We start from the raw sequence: 15828 nt of genomic DNA on the forward strand, positions 1-15828 counted from the left end.
CGGGGCAACAGGGGGCGCCGTTCGGGCGACGGGGCGCCGGGGCGAGGGGCGATGGGGCCAGGGGGCGGTGGCGGGTGGCGGCGGCGGTGGTGGTTGGTTGGGACGGTGGGGCGACGGGGCGAAGGGAGGTGGGGCAAGGGGGCGGCGAGGGGAGGGGGCGACGGGGCGAGGGGAGGTGGGGCTCGGCATTACTAACAATTTTTTTAAATTTTTTTCAAAACTACTAATGGCGCACGGTGGGTGTGGTGCGCCATTACGATGTCAACTAGTAATGGCGCACTGTACCACGGTGCGCCATTAGTAACAATTTTTTTTTCAAAACTACTAATGGCGCACCAACACATGGTGCGCCATTAGTATATAGTAATGGCGCACCACATGTCTGGTGCGCCATTAGTGGCCATATCATCTATAGCCCTTTTCCTAGTAGTGATGGGTTGGATGAGATTTATCATGTAATCGAGTTAGTTTTGTTAGGGTTTGATCCCTAGTATCCACTATGTTCTGAGATTGATGTTGCTATGACTTTGCTATGCTTAATGCTTGTCACTAGAGCCCGAGTGCCATGATTTCAGATCTGAACCTATTATGTTTTCATGAATATATGTGAGTTCTTGATCCTATCTTGCAAGTCTATAGTCACCTACTATGTGTTATGATCCGGCAACCCCGAAGTGACAATAATCGGGACCACTCCCGGTGATGACCATAGTTTGAGGAGTTCATGTATTCACTATGTGCTAATGCTTTGTTCCGGTTCTCTATTGAAAGGAGGCCTTAATATATCTTAGTTTCCAATAGGACCCCGCTGCCACGGGAGGGTAGGACAAAAGATGTCATGCAAGTTCTTTTCCATAAGCACGTATGACTATATACGGAATACATGGCTACATTACATTGATGAATTGGAGCTAGTTCTGTGTCACCCTATGTTATCACTGTTACATGATGAACCGCATCCGGCATAATTATCCATCACTGATCCGGTGCCTATGAGTTTTCCATATACTGGTTTACACTTATTTACTTTCCCGCTGCTACTGTTACAATCACTACAAAATACCAAAAACATTACTTTTGTTGTCTTTACTTTTGTTGCCGCTACCACCACTATCATATTACTTTGCTACTAAACACTTTCTGCAGATACTAAGTTTCCAAGTGTGGTTGAATTGACAATTCAGCCGCTAATACTTGAGAATATTGTTTGGCTCCCCTTGCGTCGAATCAATAAATTTGGGTTGAATACTCTACCCTCGAAAGCTGTTGTGATCCCCTATACTTGTGGGTTATCAAGACAAATTTCTGGCGCCGTTGCCAGGGAGCATAGCTCTATTCTTTGAGTCACTTGGGATTTATATCTGCTGGACACTATGAAGAACTTGAGAGATCCAAAAACCAAGATCTATCCCTCAACTACGAGGGGAGGTAAGGAACTGCCTTCTAGCTCTGCACTTGATTCACCTTCTGTTATGAGTAAGTTTGCGACACCTACACCAGCTTCTGCTATTCGTTCTGATATGTCGCATGTTATTGATGATGCCACTTCTGCTATGCATGATACTTATGATGAAAATGCTTCTATGCCTGATACCACTGTGCCCCTTGGTGAATTTCTTGATGAACAAATTTCTAGGGCTAGAGAAAAAGAAATTATTGAATCAGAATACGATGATGAAAGTGATGATGAAAATATGTCTGTTATTCCTGAGGGCTATCTTTTTGATATGGAATCTTCTGCCGCTATTTTTGCTTGTGAAGATAGATATGAGCTCAAGAGGTTATTAGTTAAATGGAACAAAGAATCACTTAGAGATAAAATGAAACCCGACCCTGCTTTTGCTACTTCACCTATTTGTGTTCCTGATAAGGATTATGAATTCTCTGTTGATCCTGATATAATTACTTTGGTTGAATCTGACCCATTTTATGGCTATGAATCTGAAACTGTTGTGGCATATCTTAGTAAGTTAAATGATATAGCTGCCCTGTTCACTAATGATGAGAGATCGGTGTCGGTGTACTAGAGTAGGGGTACCCTAGTACCCCAAACTTGTGCACGGGCAGTCGCAGCATCCCGCGGCAAGGCTTGCCGGGTGACCGCCAAGACCCTCCACGGTTCTCTTGAAGACCATTCAAGAACAAAGTACTCAAACCAAGGCCCCGGCAAGAGGAGCTTGCCGGGAAGGCCAACCAAGGCCCCGGCAAGAGGAGCTTCCCGGGAAGGCCAACCCAGGCCACGGAAAGAGGAGCTTGCCGGGAAGAGACAAGACCCCGGCAAGAGGAGCTTGCCGGGAAGGCCACTCAAGGCATACCAAGAAAGCTGGCCGCGACGCGCCCTGCGTCCCGGCAAGGCCCGGTGAGCGACAAGCTCCCAAACACGACAAGACGACGACCGTGGCAAGGAGCTTGCCGCGTGAAATCCCCACTTCGTGCCCGCGCTCCAGCACACCTGCTAACGTGTCGCTCTAGGACTCTCCCAAGCACACGTGGCAGGAGGCTGTGCAGCTAGGGGTGCGCGGTGGCAAGCGGAGATGAAGAGAAGGCCATCGTGGCAAACGATGGCGCTCCTAACGGTCACTTTTTGCACTGTTTAGGAAACTCAGACAGGCATTCAATGACCTTGTCCCCTGCCGTCAGAGTTAGGTAGGATGCACTGTATCCACAGTAGCGGTAGCTGCACCTGCCGCATCCTTTTCCATTTTTTTACCCTTCTAGCCTACGTTGCCACCTGTCGGTGACCCCTTGAAAGTATAAAAGGAGGCCCAGGCGCAACGTAGAAGGGGTTCGGCCGGTTCGGCTCATTTGGAAACACCAGAAACACTCCCACGCTCAGTCTGATAGCGTCCATCGCTCCTGAGCAAGGATTCAATATACACAAACAAGCAGCAGTAGGGTTTTACGCATCCGTGCGGCCCGAAGCTGGGTAAAAACCGCTCCCGTGTACCGCCTCGATCCGCTCTTTGTGCGGCCTCCGCCCTCATCGAACCGAAAGGGGCCCTGTCCCCATAGGTGTTGGTGGAATCAGCCTCCCGACATCTCTGGCGCGCCAGGTAGGGGGCGTCGAGATCGTGCGAACCCAATCCGGCGTGCACGCGAGCTAAATATTCATCGTCTTCACCGACATGCCACCGAAGAAGAAGGCTTCGGGGGCAACAGCCCCGTCTGCGTCGCTTCCACCACCTCCGGAGCAGGCGGACGGTGGAGTGGACGCCGGCGGAAGAATGGACATCGACGAGGGTGCCCACAGCGCTGCCAAGTCCAAGGACAAGGCCGCGCAGACCTCGGCGTCCATACACCCACCGCGCCCATCTCAGGAAGGGCGGGACCAGCAGCGTCATAGCGTTCGCAGCACCATACATCCGCTGGCCCAAGATCAAGCTGGTGGTTGGCGTGGCGTTCAAGACCAGCATGCACGCCAGCATGCTGGCCTCAGCGAGGTGCGGTCGCCTGGACGGGACACTGCTCCTTCTAACTTGGTTAGGAGTCCGAGCATGTCCCGCTCCTCGCACCGTTCACCTCTGCCGCCCACCACGCCGGCGAAAGCCTGGGCGCGGGCCCAGCTACTCCTAGATTACCCTCCGACGGCGGACAAGACCGACGAATGGAGGGCCACTATCCAGAGCCTCATCGGCTTCGCCAACAGCGACACTGCGCGGCAACCAAGCAACTCGCTGCCGCGGCAAGACAGCCAGGCGCGAGCCGATGGCAACAAGACCGGGGGAGGTGCGACTTCCATGCACTCTCCACTACGAAGGCCAAAATCGCCGACTCGCCGGGTCCACCCCGACAGCGGCTCCACCGCGTCGTCGGACCCACGAGCTCGTCGCGACCAGCGCCAAGTTCTCCATGAACAACAACAAGAAGACGCTCGGACCCGCATCGAGCGCCGAAGAGAAGCGCGACGTCAATCCGACAAGCGCGCTGGGCCCTCTGTTGACATGCATGCGCCAGGGGAACCAGGCGATCTGCCGTACGCGGTAGGTTGTCCTACGTTCACCCGTGAGCTGCGGCAAGTCCAGTGGCCCAGCACAAAGAATTTCAAACCAGACGTACCAGAGAAGTACGACGGCAAGACGCATCCGTCGGAGTTTCTCAGCATCTACACCATCGCGGTGCAGGCTGCCGGGGGACGGGACGACAAGATCCTTGCCAACTACTTCCCGCTGGTACTCAAGCCCAATGTCAGATCCTGGCTCATGCACTTGCCGGACAACTCCATATCCTCCTGGGCTGATCTGTGCCATCAGTTTGTCGGTGCCTTTACAGGCGGCCACAAGCCACATGGCCAAGAAAGCCATCTTCATCTACTCGCCCAGAAGGAAGGAGAGCCACCGCGCAAGTACATTCAGAGATTCAGCCGTGTGCAGCACAACATCCCAGACGTCCACCCTGCCGCGATCATCAGCGCGTTCCATCAAAACGTGCGAAACCGAAGGATGAGGGAGGATATGGCAATGTGTAAGATCAAAGACGTCAGCGAGCTTTACGCCCTGGCCGACAAGTGTGCACGCGCTGAAGAGGGGAGGAGGCTCCCCGGAGAGGATACATGAGCAGGATGATCTGACAGTGAGGATGCCGCCCCGGCAAAGAAAGGCCGGCGGCGGAACAACAGAAGGAAAAAAGGCAAGGAAGTGCTAGCTGTCGAGCAGACCGGGAACGGAGGTGGCGCCAAGGAAGCTAAAGCTGGTGGCTCTGACAAGGAGGCCCAGCCTGTGGCGGCCGCCGACAAGCAGGACGGCTCCGGCAAGCAGTATTGTAAGATCCACCGCACCAGGGGTCACGATTTCCAGAACTGCAAGAAAGTCGAACAGCTTGTTGAGCAACAGAAAGCTGAGTACGAGCGGTGCGACAAGGAGAAGGCCCAGGAAGGAACTGGTGGATCTGGCAAGAAACGCCCCGGCCGGGGAGGACGTCGCGGCAAGGCCAAGCAGTGGCAAGGGGACAGACCTCCCCGCGGCCGCGACAAGGATGAAGATGACGACGATGACGAAGACATGGATGATGACGAGGCCGACGAGCAGGAATTTCAGAAAGCCACAGAGGTCATGTGCGTTGACGGTGGTGCTTCTCTGCATACTTCGCACCGCCAACTCAAGCAGTGGATGCGGGAAGTGAATGCAGCAGAGCCATCCATAGAGTCACGCAAGCCTCTGAAATGGTCCAGCACGCCTATCATCTTCGACATTGAGGATCACCCTGATCGCGTAACTGCGGTCGGGTGCTTGCCGATGTTGGTTTCACCAACTATCCGCAACCTCAAGGTCACGAAGATGCTAGTTGACGGCGGGGCCGGCTTGAACCTGATATCCTCTGCGGTCCTCCAGAGACTTCAGATCCCTGACAGCGAGCTCGAAGATACCGGCACATTCCAAGGAATTAGCCCGGGAAGAAGCAAGCCGAAGGGAAAGATCACGCTGCCGGTCACATTTGGCAGCGAGATGAATTTCAGAACTGAGAGGGTCACATTTGACGTTGCCGATTTTCCATTACCCTACAATGGGATCCTTGGCCGTCCAGCGCTCGCCAAGTTTATGGCAGCCTCTCACTATGCATACAACATGCTCAAGATGCCAGGCCCGATAAGTGTCATCTCTGTCCCCGGCGACAAGAAAGATGCCCTTATCTGCGCCGACAAGATCTACCGGGAAGCAGCAGCCGCAGCTGATCACAACACACTTGCCGCTGAAGCTCCCGGGGGGAAGAAGAAGACAAAGTCCGGCAAGAGCTCTGATGCCCACTCCGGCAAGCGCACCTCTTCGGAGTGCTGCGCTACCGTCGAGGACGCACCATCGAGCTCCACCGGCAAGTGCAAGAAGACGATGGCAGCTCCACCCGAGACCAAGAAGGTGTCCGCCAAGGAGGACGGCACTGGTGGTACCTTCACCATCAGTGCCACGCTTGACCCCAAATAGGAAAGCGCGCTCGTTGCTTTCCTGCGGGCGAATGTCGACGTGTTTGCATGGCAACCGTCTGATATCCCCGGTGTTCCCAGGAAAGTAATCGAGCACCACCTTGCCGTCTATCCTCATGCGCGGCCCGTCAAGCAGAGAGTCAGGAAGCAAGCGGTGGAGCGCCAAGAGTTCATTGCAGAAGAGATCAGGAAATTGGAAGCAGCAGGCCTTGTCAGAGGAGTGCTCCATCCCACGTGGTTGGCCAATCCTGTAGTCGTGCGCAAGGCGAACGGGAAATGGAGGCTTTGTATAGACTTCACTGATGTCAATAAAGCTTGTCCCAAAGATCCATTTCCCTTGCCGCGCATTGACCGGATTGTTGACTCCATAGCTGGATGTGATTTTCTCTCATTTCTTGATGCATACTCAGGATACCATCAGATCTTCATGGCAGAAGAAGATGAGGAAAAAACCGCATTTATCACCCTTGTGGCACATACTGTTTTGTATGGATGCCCTTTGGGTTGAAGAATGCTAGTTCAACATTTGCAAGGGTAGTCCATGTCGCTTTTGAGACACAGATACACAGAAATGTGGAAGCCTACATGGATGATATAGTGGTCAAGAGCAAGGACAAGGCTACCCTGATCCAAGATTTAGATGAAACTTTTGCAAATCTGCGCAAGATCAACCTCAAGCTCAACCCCGAGAAGTGTGTGTTTGGAGTCCCTTCCGGGTTCTTTGTGTCTCAGCGGGGAATTGAAGCCAACCCCGACAAGATCAAGGCCATCGAGCAGATTGAAGCACCGAAGCGCGTCAAGGATGTGCGAAGGCTTGCCGGTTGCGTGGCTGCTCTCAGCAGGTTTATCTCTAAGTCTGCTGAGCGCGCCCTGCCGTTTTTCAAAATATTGAAAAAGGCAGGTCTAATGAAATGGACTCCGGAAGCGGAGGCCGCGCTGCAGGACTTGAAGAGGTACCTGTCCTCCACTCCAATACTTGTCGCACCTAAACCACAAGAGAAGTTGCTGCTATATCTGGCAGCAACCAATCAAGTGGTTAGTGCTGCGTTAGTAGCGGAGAGGGAGGCGGATGATGAGCCAGCGACCGCGACAAGTGAATCCAGCGACAAGCAGGGGGCTTCTCCGACAAGCTCTGGTCCCGACAAAGTTGAGTCTGCGCAGACGTGCAAGGAGGTGCAGAAGAAGATGGTGTAGCGCCCAGTTTACTTTGTCAGCTCCCTTCTCCAGGGGGCTAGGTCGAGGTACTCTGGTGTGCAAAAATTGCTTTTCGGCCTTCTCATGGCCTCGAGAAAGCTGTGCCATTACTTCTAGGCACACGAGATCACAGTTGTCACTCGCTTTCCGCTGAATAGGATACTGCAAAATCCAGAGGCAACAGGCAGGATTGTCGAGTGAGCATTGGAACTGTCAAGCTTTGGCCTCAAGTTTGAGAGCACTGCAACGATCCAAAGCAGGGCATTGGCAGAGTTCATAGCAGAGTGGACGCCAACCCCAGACGAAGAAATTCCAGAGACGAGCATCCCCGTCAAGGACACAAGCAAAGAGTGGCTGATGTATTTTGATGGTGCCTTATCGCTGCAAGGCGCCGGTGCTGGCGTGCTGCTTATCGCACCCACCGGAGAGCACCTCAAGTACGTAGTCCAGATGCACTTTCCCAAGGAGCAAGCAACGAACAATACTGCGGAGTATGAGGGTTTGCTTGCCGGCCTCAGAATCGCAGCCGACCTTGGGATCAAGAAACTCATTGTAAGGGGTGACTCGCAGCTTGTCGTCCGCCAAGTGAACAAGAACTACCAGAGTCCAATGATGGAAGCTTATGTTGATGAAGTGAGAAAGCTAGAAGAACACTTTGACGGCCTGCAAATGGAACACGCTCCACGAGCTCAGAACGACATTGCTGATGGCCTGTCAAAGTGCGCTGCACTAAAGTTACCTATGGAACCAGGGATCTTTGTGCTCAAGCTGACTCAACCATCCGTGACACCATCAACTGGACAGAATAAGAAGAGGAAGTTGGTTTCTGGTGACTACTTTCCGGCAGAGCTTCCGGAAGCCGCCGCCAAGAAGGTCCCCAAGATCGACGCCAAGAGTGCTGAGGAGCAGTCTGCTCCGGCGAACCTCTTGGTTTGTTCTGTTGAAGCAGACGCTCCCGACAAGTTTTGCTCCAGCAAGCTTGCCGGGGAATATCACGCTCCGGCAGAGCCGCAGGTTCTTGCCGTAGAAGCGGATGTTCCCACAGCAACAGATACGCCTTTAGTCCTTGTTGTCGAGCCACAAGCTCCAGCATGGGCGCAGCAGATTGTCCGTTTCCTTCAGACAGGAGAGCTTCCCGAAGAGCAAGAAGAAGCTGAAAGAGTAGCCCGGCAGTCAAGTATGTACAAGTTTGTCGACAACACACTGTACAGAATAAGACTCAACGGTGTGAAATTGAAGTGCATTTGCCGGGAAGATGGACAACAGCTGTTGGCAGAGATACATGGAGGCATATGTGGTCACCACATTGGCGCAAGAGCACTTGCCGGCAAAGCATTCCGACAAGGCTTCTTCTGGCCGATAGCCCTCCAGGATGCAACTACACAAGTAACCAAGTGTGAAGCATGCCAGTTCCATTCCAAACTGATACACCAGCCAGCTCAAGCTCTCCAGACGATCCCTTTATCCTGGCCATTTTCGGTCTGGGGGCTCAACATCCTCGGCCCCTTCCCCCGAGCTGTCGGGGGCTTTGAGTTCTTGTACGTTGCAATCAACAAGTTCACAAAGTGGCCGGAAGTGGAACCAGTGAGGAAGGTGATAGCACAGTCAGCAGTCAAGTTCTTCAGGTCGATTGTTTGCCGTTTCAGGGTTCCTAACAGGATCATCACCGACAACGGCACGCAATTTACGAGCTGCACCTTCATGCAGTACGTCCAAGACCTTGGCGCCAAGGTCTGCTTCTCTTCTGTTGCTCATCCAAGAAGCAACGGTCAAGCAGAGCGGGCAAATGCTGAAGTGCTGCGAGGCCTCAAGACCAGAACTTTCGACAGGCTGCACAAGTGCGGAAGAAACTGGATCGAGGAGCTGTCGGTGGTTCTTTGGTCGATCAGGATGACACCAAATCGAGCCACTGGCCAGACACCTTTCGCTCTAATCTACGGAGCGGAGGCAGTTCTCCCCATGGAACTCGTTTACGGGTCACCTCGAGTACTCGCTTATGATGGGCTCGAGCAAGAGCAGCTGCGACAAGATGACGCGCTGCTCCTTGAGGAAGACCGTCTTCAGGCTGCTGTGCGAGCCTCTCGCTACTAGCAAGCTTTGCGTCGCTACCATAGGTGCAAAGTTAAAGCCAGAAGCTTCGAGGAAGGCGACCTTGTTCTTCGGCGTGTTCAGTCCGCCAAGAATTCCAACAAGTTGACGCCGAAGTGGGAAGGCCCTTATCGGGTGAAACGAGTCACTAGGCCCGGCGCTGTCCGCCTTGAGACCGAAGATGGCATTCCGGTGAGCAACTCCTGGAACATTGAACATCTTCGTAAGTTTTACCCGTAAGGCGCGGTTGCCGGAAGCTTTTCCGGCAACCACCTTTTGTACAAGTCTTGCCGCTGTTGCATGTAATCCTTTGTACAAAGCCGGGCGCAGACCCCGTGCACCAGTAAAGCTCATGTGCCCCGCACATCTTGTCAGTTTTTTATGCTATAATCCTTTTTCGCATATGTTATCTGACATTTTGTGCAGCACTAGACCCCGGTAAGCAATAACGAGCCCAAGGCTCCATATCATTACTTTATTTCTCTGTTTCTTTCTCAAAAGAAGGAAGGTTCCCTCGCCCACAAGGTTTACCGGGGGGGAAGGAGAAGATAATGGTGGAGGCTCCAGGCCATTCATGTCACAACCTAGCTAGTCATGCATTAGAGTGTTGCATCATGTTTACTCTTTCATCAGAAACTTGAAATGGGGATGACAGAACCCCCAGTCCCCTCTGAAACCAACTAGGGTTTACTAAAATAATTTTCAATGAACCTGATATGACCTTCTAAAATGCCCATCATTTTTGTCTTGGTTCAGAACCTCTGCCAAAAGTGGTGCACATTTTCCTAGGCCATCTTAGGATTTTTGAATTAATTCATAAATATTTGAATTTGGGCATTTAAAATTATATAAAATATTTAAATGCTCAAATACCTCCAAACTAAAATGTTTCATGTTGGAAATAATCCAACTATGGGCCAGGAATAGTTTGGTGATTTTTGAACTAGCCTAGTTATTTTATTTAATTCAACAAAGTTGCAGAAGTATTAGAAAAACAGAAAACAGAAAAATATATAAAGGGAGAAGCTTACCTGGGCTCCTCCCTGTGCGGCCCAGCCAGCTGGCTGGCCCAGCCAGCAGCCGGCCCAGCCCACCTCCCTCCTCTGTCGTCTTCGTCCCGACAGAGGGAGGGGAGTGTGGCCGGCGCGCGCGCGCGCCACCGCGCCACGCCACCTGCTCGCCTGCTTGCCTGCCCTCCCCTCCTCGCTCGACGCCCTGGACGACGCCACGCCTCTCCCCCTGCTCTCTCTCACTCTCCCCCGGCTCTCCTCTCCTCTCCCTCGCTCTCTCTCTCACGGCCGAACACCACCGTCGCCGCCGTTCGCCATAGCCATCGTCTCCGGCCACCCCTCGCTCCCCCGACTAGCTCAGAAGCTCCGCCTCGACTCCCTCTTCCTCCCCACCGCTCCACGGGTCCCCGGAAGCCCTGCATCGCCGCCACGTCGCCGTTCCCCTCTTCGGGCTCCGACCGTCGTCGCCGTCGAATTCACCGTCACCAGCGCGTCCCCGAGCCCGCTAACCATCCCTGCAGCTCCGCGGTGAGCCCCCGGATCGTTTCCCCCTTCTTCCCTGGTCTCTTTCGACCTCTAGGCCCTAGCCCCACCTCGGCCGAGAGCTCCACGCCGCCGGCGATGTCGCCGTCGTGGCCACGGTCGCCGTAGCGCCCAACCAAGCACACCATCGTGCTCCCCACCTCACCAGGAGCACGCATCACGCACCAACGCCTCCCCAAACCCCCTGCAACACTGATCCCGACCGCACCCGAACTCCGGCCGCCGCAGCCGAGCTCGCCGCCGTCAACTCCAGCCACCCCGAGCCCAACCACCACCACCAATAGCCGCGGCTCAACCTCAGCAACACGTAGATGCCTTCCGCCGTCCATTTGGTTGCCGGAATGGCAAAAAGCACTTTCGCCGCCGTCTCGGGCCTCGCCGGCGTCATGTCGCCGGTGGGGTTTGACTTGTCCGACCTGGGGTTTGACCCCCCAGGGTCACTGACGCGTGGGCCCTGTCGGCCAGGTGGTTAGGTTAGCACTAACTACTGTTAGTCAACCCCCCCTGACACTGACAGTGGGCCCCAGCGCCACTAACCCCTAATTAGGATTAATTTAATCCTGTTTAACCCCCCCTGTCACTGACGTGTGGGCCCCACACGTCAGGTTTGACCTCAGCCAGCCACAGTTGACCACTGACGTCATGCTGACGTCATGCTGACGCAATAATTATATTTCTGGAATTAAATTAAATCAGGAAATTCCAGAATATTATTTAAACTTCAAAAATTCATAACTTTTATTCTGTAACTCCAAATTGGACAAGTTATATATGAAAAATGATCAGAAAAATCCAATCTATCCATCTGTACTATTTTCATGCATGATCAAACAAGTTAAATTGATGTTTTAAGCAGAACAAGAAAAGGCACTTTAAAAGGCCATATTTGAATTTGAAATTTGAATCCTTGATTCAAATTTGTTCAACACCCCTGGTTTTAGTTGCATTAGCCCAATACACTCACTTTGCCATGTCTCATGCATGCATCATATTGTTGCATACTGTTTGGTAATGCTTGTGTATCGGTGCTCTCTGCGGCAGGTTCTGTCCCCGAAGAGTACCCTGATTACCCTAGCGAAGAACCGTATCAGTGCATCGAACCATCAGGCAAGCAACCAACCATTTGATCATATCGATACAATCCCATGTTCTCGCTCCTGCTCTCTTTTACTGCATTAAGACAACGTGATTCAAACTGCTGTGTGCTACGGTAGTTGAACCCATTTCCTCTGCATGACCTGTCATTGCCACAGTAACTAGATGAAACTCACTAGCATGTGTAGGAGTTGATTGAGCCATATGTATGTGTTGTTCCTACCTTGCTATGCCTGCTACGCTTAGAGTCGTGTCAGGTCTGGTTCATCTGGGTGATGGGCTGGAGTGAAATGATCATGTCGGTATTAAGAGTGGTGTGGTGAACACGATTTGGTAAAGGTGTCGATGAGAGGCCATGTAGGAGTACATGGTGGGTTGTTTCATTGAAGCCGACCTTAAGCACTGAGATCTGTATGCGTGATTTAAGATACAGCTACTACCATGCATTGGGCCCTGAAATATGACCCCGCTCGACTTCTTATTCACCCTAGCTCTTTGTCCAGGAGTTGCAAGTAGTTTCTGGTGTTTGTAGCCTACTGGAGGCCGTGGACAGCGCTGACCATAGGGGTGGGCTGTGATGCGGTAGGTACGTGGCCGGGTGTACCGAATACCCGTTAGGTATCTCGGGAACCCTGTTCACATCGTTCGGGGCCGTATGGGAAACCTCGGCCGGACTCCCTGCGGATGGAACCTGAATAGGCGATAAACCTGGACTAGAGGCTTAAGTGTTTAGGTAGGTCGTGGTCTACACCCACGTCGGCTTTCGCTTGAAGTCTGCCGAGCACATGTCGTGTGCAGACGCTAAGTGGTGGAAACATGTATGAAGAAGTACACCCCTGCAGGGTTATCATAATCTATTCGAATAGCCGCGTCCGCGGTAAAGGACTACTTGGTTGCCTATACAGTTCATAGACAAGTAAATGGAAACTGTTAAAAGCCTCAAGATAAGTGTGAGTGCCGAGGATGGCTCTTCCGTAGGAAGACGGAGGTGGATCCTCAGTAGTGTATTGAATTGGTGAGTAGTGGACTCGTGTGCGCAAAACCATTTCAAGTTGGAGTATCGTAGGATAGCCTAGCCAAGAGTCAAAGCTGGCTTGCTGCAATAACTCCACCAACCCTTCTTGATACTATGCATGTATGTAGGATCTGTTGTAAGTCTTGCTGAGTACCTTTGTACTCATGTTGCTATAATCTACATTTTTACAGAAGACGCTGCAACCCCTTCTGATGGGTTCTATGTAGACGTTGACATCAACGAATAGGCTAAAGACCCAGGTGGTGACCCTGAGCTTGTGAAGGACCACGTAGTATAGCTAGGCTTTCCAAGCCTCTTTTATTTTACTAGTTGTCTGTACCCAGACAAGCTACTTCCGCTGCTGGTTTGTATGACTGTATGACTTGTATGTGGGGTCGTGAGACCCGTACCTTTGTGTATGTTATGTATGGCTCACTGAGCCTTAAATAAAGTACTTGTGTCGTAGAGTCATGTTGTGATGCTTCGTTGTATTTGCACATATCGAGCATATTGTTTGTATGACTGAAATGCTTGGTATGTGTGGGATCTGACTATCTAGTTGTTTATCTTTAGTAGCCTCTCTTACCGGGAAATGTCTCCTAGTGTTACCGCTGAGCCATGGTAGCTTGCTACTGCTCTGGAACACTTAGGCTGGCCGGCATGTGTCCTTCTTCGTTCCTGTGTCTGTCCCTTCGGGGAAATGTCACGCTTTGAGTACCGGAGTCCTGTTAGCCCGCTACAGCCCGGTTTACCGGAGTCCTGTTAGCCCAGTGCTACAGCCCGGACCCACTTGCTGATGACCGACACGTTCGAAGCTGGGTCATGGATGCCTGTCCTTGTAAGTCTGTGCCACTTTGGGTTTACGACTAGTCATGTCAGCCCGGGCTCTTTATCATATGGATGCTAGCGACACTATCATATACGTGAGCCAAAAGGCGCAAACGGTCCCGGGAAAAGGTAAGGCGACACCCGTGGGAATACCGTGCGTGAGGCCGCAAAGTGATATGAGGTGTTACCAGCTAGATCGATGTGACATCGAGTCGGGGTCCTGACAATTCAAGAAAGTTTCTCCTTGCCGGGAAGCAGACGACAGAAAAGCTAAGTTGCTAAAGCTTGAGCAATCAGTTTTTTAAGTTTTTGAGTTATTTTCCTTGAACGACCGTGCTTTGTATGGAAAACTTGTGCGCGGAGGAACCAACTCGTAGCTAGTTGCGCCTTTACTTTGTTTCGAGTCCGCTCAACAGCTTAAGTGAGATGCTAGCGCCCTTACTTTGCTTCGAGTCCGCTCAGCAACTTAAGTGAGCCACTAGCGCCCTTACTTTGTTTGGAGTCCGCTCAACAACTTAAGTGAGCTGCAACTAGTTGCGACAAGGTTGCTTGTCGGTAGCGACCCCGCCAGCAGGCTGCTGAAGTTCCGCACTCGGTGCTCGCAGCAAGGGTACCTGCGCCGGCAAGTTTCCCTAGAAAGCGTAGGGCAGGACCATACAAAGCCAAGAGTCGAGTAAAGGAAGTAACACAACAATTTTTTGCCTAAGATAGAGTTATATTACAAAAATAACTTGTCGCGCCTCTAATAAAGTGTTCCCATGACATGACTGGCAACGACAAGAGAAGAAGAAAACGGACGGCACCTGGGCCCCGGCAAGCCAGTATCGCTGGGGGCTGCGAGTGCCAAGAATCATCCACGGCAAACCAGAGTTGCCGGGGGCTGCAATATCAGATAAGTCTTTCATCCCTCATCATGCATCCTCTTATGGACTTGGGAATGCGAAACCGCATTTCTTCCCGAAAACTGCCGTGCTCCCTCAACTCTAGGCCCTGGGGCTCGTTCCCGGGGCCAAGTTTGGTCGTAGTCGCGGCAGCAAAGGGATGAAACGAGGAGACCACACCCACCTCGTTCCCGCCTCCTTCAAAGGCGTGAGAAAGGTCGAGCGACGTGGGAAGGCGGTAGGGCCTGTTGCCGGGAGATGAAATGTCTGTCCGAGGGATACCAAGGATTTGCTCCTTGGCGTGGGTTCAACTCGCGAGACAAATAACCCGGCAAGCATCCCCTTTTCATTAAAAACATCCCACTCAGGTATAGTCCATGGAGGATGAAAAACATGACAGAGAGGATTACAAGTTTTAGATACAGCTAAGGCCCGAAGGCTTACAAATTAAAAAGATAAGATGCCCATAATCCCTTTTCCTGTCCCTCTCTTTAGGAGGCAGGTCAAGGAGGCGAAAAGGGCGAAAGGAGCGCCTAGGCAAACTACGGGTGCCAGAAGACACCAAGAGAACATCCCGAGGGCCGTCCGAAGGCTGGACGGTGATGGCGGCGCTGGAAGCGGGGCTCGAAGACGGGGCGGCAGGACGTCAGCATGCTGTCGAGGGCACCACGCCCTCGTACTCTGACCTGACGGCCTTGTCGCCAGCCCTCTTCCCCTTCCGCAGCCTCCCTACGCCAGCCGCCCAAGGAGACGACCCCGGAGAGTTCAAGGAGCCGGCGACACGGATGATGGGGTCGCCGGTGCCGTGTGAAGCGGCGCCCGACGCCTAGTCGGACCCGCCATCCCGCCGCCCGCTACCCTCATCATCGCTGTCGCTCTCCTCCTCGTCACTCTCGCTCGAGGAGGAGCCTTCGCTGTCGGAGGAGCTGTCCACGCAGCACTTCGCCCGAGTGCCGAAGCACCCGAAGACCTTGACGGAGAGGAGATCGCCCTCCATCAACTTAAAATGGAGGGTAAACCCCTCCATCAAGCTGTGGATGCAGGCGAACGTCTTCCACCCTCGATCAAGATACATCACATTAGGGGCCGGGAATACAACGCGGACTCGCGTGCCGCTGATCCCACAGCCCCTCATGTGCACTCTCAGTGTCTCGGGCGGGTCCAACTCCATCGCGCGCGCAAACGGAGCTGGAAGCCGGAGGCGACGACGAGGCGCCCGGCGCAGCTTGACGAAGAACTCGCAAGGTTCTTCCCCTATAT

This window comes from Triticum dicoccoides, chromosome 4A (assembly GCF_002162155.2).
Source record: "Triticum dicoccoides isolate Atlit2015 ecotype Zavitan chromosome 4A, WEW_v2.0, whole genome shotgun sequence".
In the NCBI taxonomy this organism is placed as follows: domain Eukaryota; kingdom Viridiplantae; phylum Streptophyta; class Magnoliopsida; order Poales; family Poaceae; genus Triticum; species Triticum dicoccoides.